At 42.7% G+C, this 15,629-nt stretch overlaps 1 protein-coding gene across 1 annotated transcript in view; it reads left to right on the forward strand.

Moving 5' to 3' along the window:
• Window positions 1–15,629, forward strand: part of FANCC (FA complementation group C) — a 228,114-nt gene that overhangs the window by 60,538 nt on the left and 151,947 nt on the right. The gene's annotated exons all lie outside the window — the stretch shown is intronic.

Genomic DNA, 15,629 nt, shown 5'->3' on the forward strand with positions numbered 1-15,629 from the left:
TCATGTCATCCATTTGTGTATCACTAGAGAAACGCCTAATCACGTCCTTTGTTCAGTTATTAATCAAATTGTCTTCCTTATTATGGGAATTTAAAAAAACCCTAAATATTAACTCCTTAGCAAGAAGTGTTACATCATTCGAACAGGTCTATCCATTTTGTATAAGGTCTCAGTTTACAAAGCAATGTTGACAAAATCTCTAAACATCTGCTCTTCTTGTTGGCATTGCTGTCCCAGTTGCCGCCCTGAATGTGCATACACTGAGCTGGTTTGGAAGGTGTGATAATCCATTCTCATGAATAGCTTATAATAACTGAGTTTCTTGCGTGATTCAGAATATACTCCTTGCTATTCTTACTTGCACAAATGGCTTCACAGATCACCTCCTACTTACCAAGAAGAAAATAATGATGATGAGCATTAAATGACTTTTAAAAATAATTTTCCTTTACATCTGTGGCAAGTGTGGTCTTTTACAGGACTTTAAAAGAATAGGTTTTTCATTAGCTGAAGGGTAGTTATTTTTTAAAAAGCTTTATATTTTTTGAAAGGCAGAGTGACAGAGATCTTCCATTTGCTGGTTCAGTCTACAGATGACCATAACAGCTGGAGCTGAGCCATGCTGGAGCCAGCAGCCAGGAGCTCATGCTGGGGTCACCCCTGGGTGACTGGCAGTCCAGTGTGGGGGAGCCTTAGAAGGGAGCTGGGTCTGAAGCAAAGCAGTTGGGACTCAAGCCAACACCTCCATGTGGGACATGATTGTCTCAAAAGGTGACTTAACAGGCTGAGCCACAATGCCCACCCCGAAGGGAATTAAAGAGTTCCCAGAAACCCTAAATATAGTTACGTTCTGAGTTATTTCCATATGGAACAGCCATTTGATATATGAAAAGTGTCCCTCAAAAGTGAAGCTAATGGAAAACCTGGAAAATCTCGGGTTGTCTTGTAGAATGAAGTTTTTCATCCTAGAAACAAAAATGTGCTAATTAAGAGAGGGAAATAATGTTATGGAATATGAAACAGGAAGGCAGAGTTGCTAGTTTCTGCCCTTCCTTTGCACTTGGTCCCAACACTGTGCTGGCACATCCTAAGCAGCCCCGCCTGGGCCTGCAAGGGCTCCTCTCTCGAGTCTGGCTGCTTCAGAGGGGCTGTGTTCAGGTGGGATGCTATGTCTGGATACCTGTTTTACTCTCTGAAAAATAGAGGGAGCACCCATTCTAACTTGGAAATGGGGCAGACGGCTTTGCTTGCTTGTTTGCTCTAGTGAGCTACAATGCTTTGCTTCAGGTCTTTCTTCAGAAATGGTTCTAAGTGTGTTTATGTTTCGTTTCCTCCTTTTACTCTAAAGGATTTGCTTGATGAACTCTGTGTTCCTTGTGAAGCACATTATCAATGAAGTTTTAGAGTATTTCTCGTAACGATACAAGCCACAGGCATGATCTAGCACTTAGTACCTTTTTGTCACACGCTGTACTTTGAATTTGTGCCATATTATTTTGATTTCCCTCCTCGAAAGTGGTGTATCTTTGTACCTTGGTGATTTGTTCATAAACGAGTAATTAGCAAGCCACAGAATAACTTTCGAGCATTTTATAAGAGAAGGGCACATGTGACTGCCTTTGGAAGCAGGCCCTTTCAGTGCCTGTGATGTTTGCCAATAGGTTGCCCTGTCCTCTGTCCCTTTGCCCCCACGCCTGCAGGTGACAGGGACTTGGGCGGCCTGTGGGACTTCTCACGAGCAGCTCACTTGCATCCTAGCGTCCGGGCTGCTCTGCTCCTAGGATCTGCCTTGGTCTCCTCTGTGTGGAAGCTTCTGAAGGTCGCTCTGTTTTCTCCTGGAACTATATAATGAGGGCACTAATGGCTTCTGTTGTTTTAGTCTGCGTGTGTGGAGAAGGTGAGATCATGGCTTGTTTTGATTCCCTTAGGACTGGGTAAATGTGCTGAAAGCGAAATTACTCAAGAAATGGAAAATGTAGACTTCCTACAGACTTTCCATGCTGTTTTCTTTAGCCACATTAGTATATACAGTGTCTGTGCAAACTATTTGTTAAAATCCCGAGCTAAGGGAATGTGCTATTGAACATCAGATACTGAGCAATGCATGTCCAAGAGTTCATAATAGAACAAATTTGAGCATAGATACTAGACAGAATTATAAGAAAGTTAAAGCTTAACATTTAGGGTAAAAGTAAGGATTATGGTATTGATGAAAAATAACAGATAGATTCACTGGTAGAAAATTTTGTGAAAAGTTGAAATTACCGTAAATTCAAATAATTGGCCCCATTTTCTAAGCCTTTTTGTCTGTTTTTGTGCTACATGGCAGCTTCCTCATTGTTTCTATGTGAGTGTAACATTGATTCATCCCTACCTCTGATACGGGATGTGATCATTGCTAAGCAGTGGCTTACCCTGGCCTCATTTACATTTTAATTATTAAGGCATGAATACATAGAAACAGGTCTTTAAAAGTTTATGGAAAATGTACATTATTAAAAAGAAGAAACCCAGTGAGGTGGGCATTGTGGTATAGCCCATAAAACCCCAAGAGATCGACATTGTGGCATGGGCCATAAAGTTTGCTGCCAGCAGCAGTGGCATCCCGTGTAAGCACCAGCTAGTGACCTGGCTGATCCTCCTCTGATTCAGCTTCCTGCGGTATACTGGGAAAAACATCAGTACATAAGTCAAGTACTTGAGTCTCTGCTACCCAGAAGCTCCTGAATTCTGGCTTTGGTCTGGCCCAGCCGTGGCCCTGGCAGTCATATGAGGTGAACTAGCAGATAGGTTTCTTTTGCTCTCCCTCTGTTTCTTTCTAATGAATAAATAAATCTTTCTGAAAAACCTGTATGGGCTTTAAAACTTTCCCAACAAAATGGGCTTATCTTTTAATTATATTTTCAGACTTTTTTTTGGAGATTCATTTATTCTTATTGGAAAGTCAGATACACAGAGAGAAGGAGCGACAAAAAGGAAGATCTTCCATCCCCTAATTCACTCCCCGAGTGGCCACAATGGCCCAAACTGCACCCATCTGAAGCCAGGAGCCAGGAGAGTTTTCTGAGTTTCCTACACAGGTGCAGGGTCCCAAGGCTTTGGGCCATCTTCAACTGCCTTCCCAGGTCACAGGCAGCGAGCTGGCTGGGAAGCAGTGCCGCTGGGATTAGAACCAGTGCCCATATGGGATCCCAGTGTGTGTAAGGTGAGGACTTTAGCTGCTAGGCTACTGAGCCAGCCCCTTAACAGACTTTTTCACACAGTATATGTTGTGCTATCCAGTCAAGAATAGACCCTGCACCTTGAGAAGCAGCTCTGGGCTGCTGACTTTGGATGAGCTCAGCTTCAGCCATTGCACCGTTTGGGGAGTGAACCAGCAGACAGAAGATCTTTCTCTCTGTCCTTCCTCTCTGTAAAATTTGCCTTTCCAATAAAAATAAGTGCATCTTTAAAACACGGTAATTTTTAGTTTCTTTGTAAGATTTCAACTTTTATCTTCAAATATTATTCTTGGTTTTATATTGTTTTTGCCTTGTCATGGAACTATAATGAAGTAATTCCTGGAGTTCTTGTTCATGTGTTTTCTCGCTATGCCTTGTGTTCAATAACATGCTTTCATTGCATTTTGAAAAATTATTTTTAGAAATCATTTCAAACCTTAGGGTGATGTCATTGAATTTCAGATAAGATTTTTGTTTGTGTTCTAGGTACCTGGCTGTATTAGTAATCTGAGACTGCTTTAACTCATTTTCACTTGTACAGTTAGGCTGAAGACTGTATGCAGACTGGTTTACCTAGAGGTCACTTAGTCTCTCAGTGTATGGCTCAGTTGACCCTCACATCACGTGTAAAGTGGGTTGCTAGGACCTTATAACTCTAGTGAGGCTGTCAGAGGAGCTGCTGTGGGGCTTGCCACGTGGCCCAGAGCATTGTCAGCACTCCATATTCAGAAAGCCTCTTGCGTCCTCCTGGCTCTTCTGCTTCTGATGCAGCTCCTTGCCAATGTGCCTAGGAAAGCAGTGGGAGATGGCCAAGTGCTTTGGCTCTTGCCAGCCATGTGGATACCAGGTGGAGCTCAGAGTGCTTAATTTCAGCCTGGCTCATCCCTGGATCCCACCATTGTCACCATTTGGGATTCAACCAAGGGATGGTAGATCTCCTTTTGTCTTCCTCTCTTTCCTTCTCTCTGTCATTATAACTTTGAAATGCATCTTAAAAGAAAATAAAAAAGAAGGAACTTTTATATCTTTTAATCATGTCTTCAGGATTTGCAAATGGGTTCCTTGGTCTTTACAACCCTGTGTTCTAAGATCTTTCTCTGATAATTCCACCCTATCCTTCCGATTCTTTAAGGCTTCTTATATTATGATTTTATATGTCTAAGATTTTTATTTTATTTTTGTTTTAAAGGCAGAGTTACAGAGAGAGGGAAAGACAGAGAGAAAGATCTTCCATCCTCTAGTTCACTCTCCAAATGGCCGCAGTGGGCTGGAGTTGAGCTGACCTGAAGCCAGGAATCTGGCCCTCCGTCTGGGTCTCCCAAGTGGATGCAAAGACCCAACAATTTAGGCCATTCTCCACTCTTTCCCAGGCACAGGCAAGGAGCTGTATGGCAAGTGGAACAGCCAGGACACAAAGCAGTGCCTATATGGGATGCTAATGACACAGGCAGATGCTTAACTCACTACCCCATGGTGCTGGCCCCTATATTTTATGCAATTTTTTTGAGTAACTTCAGTAGAAATCTTGATCTCACTTAATACAGTCTGCCATTTTCTGAAGTACACATGAAATTGCATGACATTTTAACTATGTTTGTTTATGTTAAATATAATCTATATAATACTTTGGATTACCCCATCTATCCTAGCTAATCAAGAGACCTTATTGTAGAGTTTCATTTGGCTTTGTCGGAATAGCTGAACACGCCAGATAAAACATCTTTTCAAGATGTTGGAAATGGGTGAGGGTGCTCAAGACACAAGGAGTTAAGGTGTTGGGATGAAGGGCAGCGCGGAGTGTGGAGCAGCCGTTTGGAGCAGCTTTCTCTCTGGGTGTTTGCCTCATCTTGCACGTAGGGGAGAGTCCAAGAATTTGGAAGAAGGATGAGCTATGCCGCTAAAAATCAGAGAAGCTAGCACAATGTGGCAGTTTCATAGATTTGGAAACACACAATCCAAAGGGAAAGGTGATGGTCTATGAATATAAGATTTCTGAATATCAAACAAGTATGAGAAGAGATAAAATTATAAAAATTATGATTTTCAACCATAAATTCATTTAAGATATCACTAACGGGTTGTATAAGCACTGGGGAAGAGTGTGCTGGTAAATAGTTGATGGTTAGATCAGCAGCACTTGAATTCCCTGATTAGTTTTAACATTCTGCAACATGGAAAAACTCTGATTTAATCCAAAGCACATAATGCCACAAATGGAGTATTGTGTGAAAAAGTTGAACCTAAATCTAATCAAACTTCTTGTCAACTTTGCAAGGAATGTACAGGAAATATAACAAAAAACATTAGACATTATCATAGGAATGCAGTAATGCACACAAATACAGTGTTTTTTCCTTTTTAAAAATGGTTATTATTTTCTGTGATATAGTTTGTGGGTATAGGGACTTCCCTTCCTCCCTTCCTTCCTCTCAGAGGAAACTCTATAGACCAGAAGAGAATGGAGTGACGTACTCCAGATTCTAAAAGGAAAAAAATGTCAGCCCAGAATAACTTACCCAGCAAAGCTTTCCTTTGTCTTTGAAAATGAGAGGAAATCCTTCCACAATAAAGAAAAGCTCAAAGAATTCACGTCTTCCAGACCTGCCCTCCAAATGACACTTGGATTCTTACTGACAAAGAAGGGGAATAGCAGCTACCAAAACCAAACCAAGCGTGGAGAATGTCCCAGTAAAAAGAAAAAAGACTAAATTTAAAAATGAACAACACATTGCTAAGGTAACAGGATCAAATTACTACCTATCACTATTAATCCTGAATGTAGATGGCTTAAGCTCTTCAATCAAGTATGATAAATTAGCAGACTAGATAGAAAAACAAAACCCATCTATCTGTTACCTATAGGAGAATCATCTCACCAACAAAGATATGTGGAAAGTGAAAGGATGGAAAAGGATATTAGACTAATGGAAAAAAAATTGAACTGCTCTAGCCACTCTTAGATAATATAGACTCTGACATGGAAAACATTAAAAGATATGAAGAATGATGGAAGGATCCATTCCGCAACAAGAGACCACCATAATAAATGTGTATGCACCAAATGCCAGAGTACGTAGCTACGTGAAACAAATATGAATGAATTTAAAGGGAGAAATAGACTTCATACAGTACATGGAACTTCCTCCAGCATTGATCCTATTGTAGGCCACATACACAGAAAAAGCCTCAGCAAGTTTAAAAAAAAATCAAAATCATACCACACATTTTCTCAGATTATTGTAGAGTGAAACAGAGACCAACACGTTAGAATACCCCAAAAGATATGCAAATATTTGGAGACCGAATAATACGCTGCTAAATGAACAATGAGTTATAGAAGAAATCAAAGAGGAAATTTCAAAATTGTTTGAAATGAATAGAGGTGTCAACACAACATATCCAAACTTATGGGACACAATGAAGGTAGTGTGAAGAAAGTTCATTTCAATCAATGCTTATATCAAGAAATTAGAAGACCAAATAAACTGGCTAACAATATATCTGAAGGAGCTAGAAGAGTAACAGCAAAGCAGTCCCGAGATTATCAGGTAAAAAAGAATCACAAAGAGAGAGGGAGAGAGCGGGAGGAAGGGAAAGTGAGAAAGAGAGAGACTTCATCTGTTGGTTCATTCTCCAGATAAATGCAGTGATCAGAGCTGGGCTGGTCTACAGCTAGGAGCCAGGAGCTTCATTCAGATCTCCCAAATGGATATAAAGGCCTAAGCAGTAGAGTGATGATTCACTTCTTTCCCCAGCAAATTGGCAGGGAGCTGGATCAAAAGTGGAGCAGCCTGGACTTGAATTACTGCTTTGACAGGATGTTAGTGCCACTGACAGCTAGCATTCTGTGCCATGGCACTGACCCCAAGAGCAACGCCTTAATTCACAGTTTCATCCAGATCTAGAGAAACAAGGGCAGTTCTTCAAGAAGGAGGTACAAGTATATATCTCAGAGCAGAAAAGCAGGGTTATATAGGGAACAGCACAGATGTCCACTGTTTTTCACTTGCTGGCTTCCCATGACATTGAAACACGTTGCTTTTCCACGGTTTTAAAAACATTTCCGACAAACATAATTTATCCTCCTTTTCCTTCAAAAGGAAAGGTAATTCAAAGTAATGCCCAGTTAATCCATCTACCTTCAAGTCCAGGAGTTCTGGATAATGTCAATTCCTTTTTCCATCTCTGTTGTATTATGTAAATTATAGACTAGGAAATTAATAATACATGCTATAGGAAGAATAGTAAAGAAGAGAAAATAGAATATTAGAAAAAAAATTGTATTAGGTACCAAGCAAATTCAGATAGTGTCGCAGCACCTCACTCACACATTTTGACCAAGTGGGCGTGGTTTGTGCATGATGATGAATGCAAGGCTCGCCCTACTTCGTGGCTTGGAAGATCAGTGTGATCACTGGGGTTTGCCATGAGCTGTTTGCAGAATCCAGTACTCCCACACACGTTTTAAGTAACATTTCCTCTGTGGGTGGTAACAGCTGAGCGGCATAGTGCTTTAGCATGGACAAGCTATGCAGACCCTCTTGCTCTCAGCCCCACCCATAATTTTTGTTGATAAACTGGTGAAAACAGATAAATGGTCTAAAACCCATGCAGTGTATATTGCTTTCAGAATCTTGGTAATGTAAGTCAAGCATCTTGCCTCTTAACAAGTACAAAGTACAGCAATTATCATTCATTTTGTTTTGTGTGTGGCATTAAAGGGAAAAGGTGCCAAGAGGTGTATAGTGAAAGGTTAAGTTCCTTTCCTGCACTTAGCATCCAGCTAGCCACTGAGGAAGACCTCAGACCTCTCTGTAGGCAAACACTGGTATTAGTTTGTGGTGTATTTTCACCTTAAAGGGCCTATTCTGACTTGGCACAGTACTTGGAATCACACGAAACTTGTTGAAGTAGCACCCACGTATATTCATGAGATTCATATCCTACCATCTGGAATACCTGCAGAATACCTGTATCTTCTTATACACATTCTGTCAACCTGGTAATCTTCAGTATACCAATACAGATTGATGTACCCATTGTAATCTGCTGTGCCCGAGTTGATATTGTAGAGGCAGGTGAAAGAGAACTGCTTTCTAATGCAACTTTACAACTGCATGCTAGATGCCAAGGGTGCCAGTTTGTTCCAGTTTGCGTATACATCCAAAGTATGGCTTATTAGTTGGAGTCACTATTCGATGTGCTTTCTTTTTGTTTAAAAATTGTTTGTTTGAAAGGCAGAGAAATGGAGAGACTGAAAAAGAGATCTTCCATCTATTGGTACGCTACCCAAATGGCCACAACAGCCAGGTCTGGCAAGTCAAAGCCTAGAGCCAGGAGCTTCTCTCTGGTTCCCACAGGGGTGACAGGACCAAGGGCTTGCACCATCTTCAACAGGCACATTAGTAGGAAGTGAGGAGTCAGAGCAGACAGGACTTGAATGTGCGCTGTCATAAGGGATGTCAGCATGGCAAGTGGCAGCTTAGCCCAGTGCACTGCCATCTGGGCCCCTTGGGGAGTCCAATATTGACTCTGTGGCCCCTCAGTTTGTTGAACCGCTTTGTTGAATATGATTAAAATACGGAACTTCTTTGAGTGTGATAGTTTCTGGATTTTTTTTTTTTTTTTTTGTGGGGAGGGGAGAATTGGATTCCAGTGGCTTCTTACAGTGTCGGGGTTGCTGGTTATAGGAGATTCTTTATGATATGTATTTCCGTCTTATTCCACTTCTGGTTTCCAACTCCTTAAGATGAACACAAAGTTTACGACCATTTTCCCCGTCTTGGCTCAAGAATCAGTTCTACATTCCCTTCCTTTCTCCAGAGACCTTATGTCTATAGTCCATTAGTGGGTACCTCTGCCTATATCAGTATTTTATCTACAACTAGAGAAACCAGCAGTGGTTGACTCAAGTGGGAAGGCCTCTGGGTAGCTGACAGAATCAGAGCTGAAAAAGTGCTACCTTGGAAGGAATTTTGGTTGAAAGTTGCACATGTAAGGAACTAGGAATCTACCATTCCATCCTAACAAGTAACAAGCCAAGCAAACTGAAAAATCAGCAACTGTTCTAAGATTCTGTAAGAAAAATGAAATCAGAACAAATCCTTGTCTCTCACACTGGCAAGACAAGTGGACACACAACTTTGGTGGCAACCAGAGTGAGGGCAGGCAAACCTGAGTTGTAATGAACTGATTGCTGGAGGCTCCTTGTGATGAAGGGAAACCTGGTCATGGGGAAATCTCCATGCTTTTGTGAGTTTCATCTTCAGGGCTTAACCAGGAACTCAGTGTTTATTGGAGAAAAATCCTCTTGTGCTTCTGGCCGGGGGAGGGGAAAAGGAACGGCTTTGACAAATGCCAGAGCACTCCGTTCTTAACAAAGAGAAACTGGTTCACAGAGTGTAGCCTTCTGGGGTTTTAGCACAGTCTAACTGACCCCAGAGAAGGGCAATGCTGAGTTTCACTTCACTCTGATTAGCCTGTCTCCAGGAAGGTGGGGGTGGTAGAGCCTGAGAAAACCTTGTGCACTTCACGGCCTGGAGGCCTCATCGCATTATAAAGGATCTAATCAAAAGACTTTGTGATAGTGGGCTTCCCAAAACAAAGAGGAAGGGGACTCGGTGGTTCCAGCTTGCTTTCTTTGTAACTTGTTTTCCTGTGACAGTCTCAACATCTGCTTGTTAGCACACTACTGCCAACCAATGTATAGTTTACCATATATGGGGTGGGGGCAGTACTAGTTCCAAGGCGTGGGGAGACTACTATGTATGCATATGCAGGCTGTAGCAACTCTGTAGCCTTACAATAGCCAATCAAAGTGTATGTAACTTTGAAAGGGAACTAAAAGAATTAAAAAATGTATATAAGGCAATGTCCTGCTGCCTTTGGGGCTCAGCCCTTGAATGTGAATCTGCTGTTTTCCTGCTAAAAGCCTCTGTATGTAGCCTTTCTTTGAGAGTATCTCACTGTGTTTCTGGGGATTCCTTCTTGGATTCTGAGACAGTGTTTTCACCTCATTTGTCACTGGGGTGCTGCCTTTGGAATGCCAGGGCAGATGAACTTGCCAATTGGGGCATAGGAGACTAGCCTTCCTGGTGGTCCTAAAGGAATCCATTATGAAAGTGCGGGAGCCAGTCAAGAGAGCATTGCCCGTGGGCACTGGTGGGAACTTCAGTTCATTTGATTTGGTAGCCTGTCTCCAAAGAGACAGAGGGAAGCCTGATCTCCCATAAATGCCAAGTATGGAGGAGTACCAGGGTGGAAAGATCTGCTGAGATGGAAGTGCAGTTCTAAAGTGCTGGGTCGCAGGTTACTGGAGGCTTCTGAATCTGTGAGTGAGAGGGATAGTAGAGTTTTGACTCAACCAAAGAACCAAAACGAGGTGGTGACCTCATGTGACTTAGGGCACTGCGGTTCTCTTCAAGGTCTCTGGGTCTCATCTGGGTCAGGGATTTATACTGATGTGCTAATGCTTTAAGAGGTGCCTGTAATATCTCCGAGGAGAGCACTAGAGACAAAAGGGTTGTTCACTTCTCTTTGTGTGTGATTGTTGTCTTTTAGATGGAGAAAATTTTGGACTGCGATCAGAGTAAACTTACGCCCTTAGTGCATATGCTAAAATTTTCCAAAAAAGTAATACTCAGGAGACTGTAGTATTGACTCCCAGGAAACTCTGGATCTTATGTGAAATAGATTGGCCCTCTTCTGGAGTGGAGTGGCCATCTGAGGGATCTTAGCTAAAGAGACAGCAGAGTACATCAGATCATCATTGGAAAACTGGGTCAGCCTGACCAGTTCCCATACTTGGACTGTTGTTAAGACAGAGTCCTCTCTCATCATCCTGGCTAAAAACTTGAAGAAAATTTAAAATGGTTACTTGAATGATCGTCACTTCAAAATGCTGGGCACGATCTGAAAAGCCCATTTTATCTGAGAAGCTACCTAAAAGCTGCCATAGCATCTGCCGGTACCTGCATTTCCTGTACCTGTAGGAGGGACTGCAGCTTTGACTTCAGGGGGTACTTCCCTGAAGTAAAAACTCCATCCTTCAGTGAGAAACCCCAGGCCATGTTTGATTGAATGCAATCCACCATCAGAACCCATGAGCCCACTTGGGCCAATCACTACTAGCGCTTTCTGACCCTGTTTAACACCAAGGAACACTACTAAGTTAAGAGAAGAAATTAAAAAAAATATATATGGTTTTGTTGGAAGACATGCAGGAGCTCTAAATGTCCAGGCTTACACTCAAATCCAGTTCTGAGAAGAGGAGCTCCAGTGGAATTTTAAAGGTGGCTGTGCATTTCAGATGCTCAAGCATTACCAAGAGGCCCTTTTAAGCGGTATGAAGGCAGAGGAGAAAATGACCACAAATATAAGCAAAGCCTCACCAGCACTCTAAGAACCTGCAGAGCCCAAGTGAAACCTTCCATCTCTACATCCTCTTCACCCTGGAGGCAGCAGAAGCTCCACAGATGAGCAATGTTGCTTTCATTGAGCAGTCAAAGGGAGACTTCAGGTGTAAGTTACAAGATTGGAAGGCTTTTGCTAGAATGAATACCAGCCAGCCATTGGAGGTTGCTACCAGATTGTTCATCAATCAAGATCTAAATTCCTGCCAGCAGAACCAGAAATCGGAATGAAGGGCGACTCTGCTTGCTGCAGTCTGTGCAGAATAGATGCTGATGCTGTGGTAAAGGCCAACCAGCCTGCACTTACTCTGCTCATGCATGCACCAATGGATACAGTTGATTATCCACTGGCTTTCTCCCTAAACAGCTCACATGCAAGTCAATGGGCATTGTAGCCCTGCCTAGCTTGGTCTGCTCCCAATCCCAGTTCTCGTTCTTACCAGTGGGAGCAGTGGCCCAGCAGGGGAATTCTCCCCCGCCTCCCACCCACCCATCCAGTCTTATATGTGCTAGTGGTTGTTGCAGCCCAGTCTGGCATGGCCTGCTTCACTTTAGCATTCGCCAGCAGGTGCTGCAGCCGATCCCAGCTCAGCCAACCCTCAGTCCCAGTCCTAACAGCACTAATGTGGACTGGCTGATGTTTCAGTCCAACCTGTCCTGTCCTGTATCCCATCCTGGTTCTCAGAATGGGTGTTGTGAACTGGCCCAGCCTGGTCCACTCCCAGACATGAGTCACACATGCCGGCCTGGTCTGGGCATACATGTAACCTGGCTTGATCTGGGCAAGCCCTTTGCTTGACCCTATCTTCCATCAATTGTGAGGTTAGGCAATGGCTATGGTGAACTTAACCACAGGCACCCTTCCCTTGGGCCCAGAGATGCAATGTGAGTGAAAGAGTGGACTGACTGTTTAGCCCTTAAATCCCTGTGGAGAGGTATGTTCTCGGTGGCTTTGTCACTCCTACTTCAGCTAAGGTACCGAGGTGGTGCCTTGAATCCATCACAGTGAAATGAAACCAGTCTCCCATGACTGGGATCATATCCCTGATCCTGCTGTGCTGTGCCAATTAAATATCCAGAATAAACTAGCTTCACGCTGAGAGACCCCCAAGAACAGCACCCCTGCTTTCATGATTATCATGAAAATGGAAGCTGACTGGTCTGTGCATGGCAGAAGCTTGAGGAGTCAACTATCTGATGGGATAAATGGACTGATATAATTTTCTATATTTGTCTTCTCACTGTAATGCACTGCCATCCTTCATCTGGTTCTGTTGCCATGATTTTAGCCCTAGTCGTCATCAGAGGGTTGACAGAAACTAGTCCAGTTGGTGAGAGCTCGAGGATGAGTCCATGTGTGCCCTAGCTGTCCTTGGATTTTTGCTTCATGGGCCCCTTGGCAACTAACAGACAAAACAGCGCTCCTTCAAAAGCGTGTTGCTGCATCAAACTGTCACTTAGGGACCTGCAACCATGTTAGAAAATTTGTGAGTAAGCAGAAGGCAGCAGATAAAGTGTTAGAGAAAGCACCTGCTTTATATATAAAGACATGAACAGGAGTAGTAGCTTGAGGAATCTACGCTAAAAGAGCCTTTGCATATCTTGGTCCACCCTTACTGAAGAGTCAGATTTCCAGTCTAGCCTGAGTTGGCTCAGTGAATCATCTCACCCTGTGGATGATGGTACTGTGTGCCTTGACTTAAAGACTCCACCCACCCCTGTTCCCCACTGTTCCAAGACCTCAGTAAACGGAGGGAAAGTACTTCTGTGAAGGAGAGGGAAAAGGAATGCTGAACAACAAAAGCAAGCGAAGCCCATTCCGAAGTGTGCCTTTCAGGTCACTGTATCCTAGTAGGGATGTCACTGGGCTTTGGGGAGGCTGTTTGTCTAAGTGGGCAGTTGTGCAGATGCCCCACAGTGTGCTGTTCAGCATGCCACCTGCTCCCATTACAACCGAGGCACCCCTGTGTTGACACTGCACTGCCCACGAACCAGCAAGCTATGAGACAGAACTTTGCTTGATCCATAAAGCTGTTGCTTTTAGAATAGCCAGTTGTATTTCCATTGCTTAGCTCAAGATTGTTTGCAGTGTTGTTAAAATGTTTCCAATCCCTTTGATTATAAAGTTCTTTTGTTTCTTATTCCCAAATACCTAAATTGATCTGCCACTGATGCCATATAAAATACACCAGAAATCCATTGATTTATTGCTTGAGTCAATTTCTTTAAGGGCAAAGATGTTAGAACCAAACATTGGATTCAATGCTTATCATTACTTTGAGTTTTTACATAATTTCACTTTGGGCAATTGCATACTTCTGTCTATAAAATGGGGCTAGTAATAGTACCCACTTTATAGAATTGTTTAAATGAATAAATATGCATAAAGTATTTAATATGTTGCAAAGAAACATTTGTGAATTGTTACTGTATAAAATGGGATATTAATAATTATATTTCACACAAACTTCAAAATTTGTCTCTTGGGTGGAATTACTTTTTAAATTTTGAACTTTTCTTTTTTTAATCTGAAGAAGCATTTTGCAGTGGCGTTTAGTTTGGAAGCGTCCTTTGCAAAATACCAGTGAATAATTCATTCTTTCATTCAATATTTATTGAGTGTTTGCCAGGTATGTGCTAAGTTCCAGGAAGACAGGGAATTTACATACCAGCAGAGGAAGCAGTAACTAAGTGAACAAATAAAGGCCCAAAGTAATTACTGCTGTGGTAAGGGCCTGTGAAGGAATCGGTGGAAAGGCCTGGAAGACAGCCAGGGAGGGTTCAGTGGAGCTCAGAGGCCTCAGCTAAGAGGACAGGAGGCTTCAGTGGAGCTCGGAGGCTGGGCCTGAGCTCAGGAGAAGAAGCAGGGGTTCAGAGGGTCCAGAGCACGTTTTGTGGGTCCTTAAGAGTTGTGTTTTTTTTTTCTAAGGGGGGGTTTGGATTTCTTTCCAAGAAAGCTGTTGAGAGACCTTACGCCAGAGAGAGACCTCATAGAGGAGAGGTGGGGGCTAACACCTCTGGGAGCTGCTCTGGGAAACAGGGCTGGGGCTCGGTGAGGTGGGCACAGTGCCTGTCATCAAGGCAGATAGAGCACCTGTGTTTCACAGGTAGCATTGATGGTATTGGTGATGGCTTGGATGATGAGAGGAATCTAAGGGAGGAGTCAGAACCGACGCTCAGGTGTTTGGCTGTTTATTGCTGTTGGATAGTATCATGGATTTCTTCTGCGAGACCTTTTCGTTTTGACATACTCATTCTCAAAACTGAATTGTTAAGTACTGTTTTAAAAATTCAGTCTCTATTTTTTTTCTTTTGCACTGTAGCCGAATTGTACGTCTTCTGTAATGTTTCCACATTTCCCTGTTTGGTGATGGGAGCGTTTTTTTGCTGATGCTTTTGGTATTTAATTGGAGCGTTTTATCTGTTCACTGTTGCTGCTGAGGATCTAGGGTTGCTCGACTGACAATGATTGGGACAGAGTTTTGGAATGAGAAGGCTGTGTGTGCTCCCTGCAGCAGGCCGAGTGAGGCTGCTTGTAGTTTGTACCTGTGGAGAAATAGCTCTCTGTTCCATGGCCTCCTGGTTTCCCCAGCTTAGATGCACGGGTCCGGCCTGGTGGGGAGACCCTTCTCTGCATGTTACATATGCTCACAGTGGGAATTTCGTTCTTCTTTTTATCAAGGACTTCTAGACTGGGAAGTGAAGCTTAGGAAATTGTATATTCTCTCACTTAGGACTAGTATTCCTCCTTGATAATGGGAATTTATTGTATTTTGCTGAAATACACCATCTCTAGTGAATGAGTTGAAATCACTAGTTTAAAACAGTCTTCAAGCAGATTGTTTAAATTGTTGCATGTGGAATGCATTATTTTACTCCTTTTCTAAGAAATGAAGAGAAATTGGGAAGAAAATTCACAAGACAGTAATTCATAGAGACTTTTTTGCACCTAAATGAGAAGCCAGCAATGCATATAAAACATAATAACTTCAAAAAC

Source organism: Ochotona curzoniae, unplaced genomic scaffold (genome assembly GCF_017591425.1).
Source record: "Ochotona curzoniae isolate NIBS_2020 unplaced genomic scaffold, NIBS_Ocur_1.0 contig_50, whole genome shotgun sequence".
NCBI classification, from domain to species: domain Eukaryota; kingdom Metazoa; phylum Chordata; class Mammalia; order Lagomorpha; family Ochotonidae; genus Ochotona; species Ochotona curzoniae.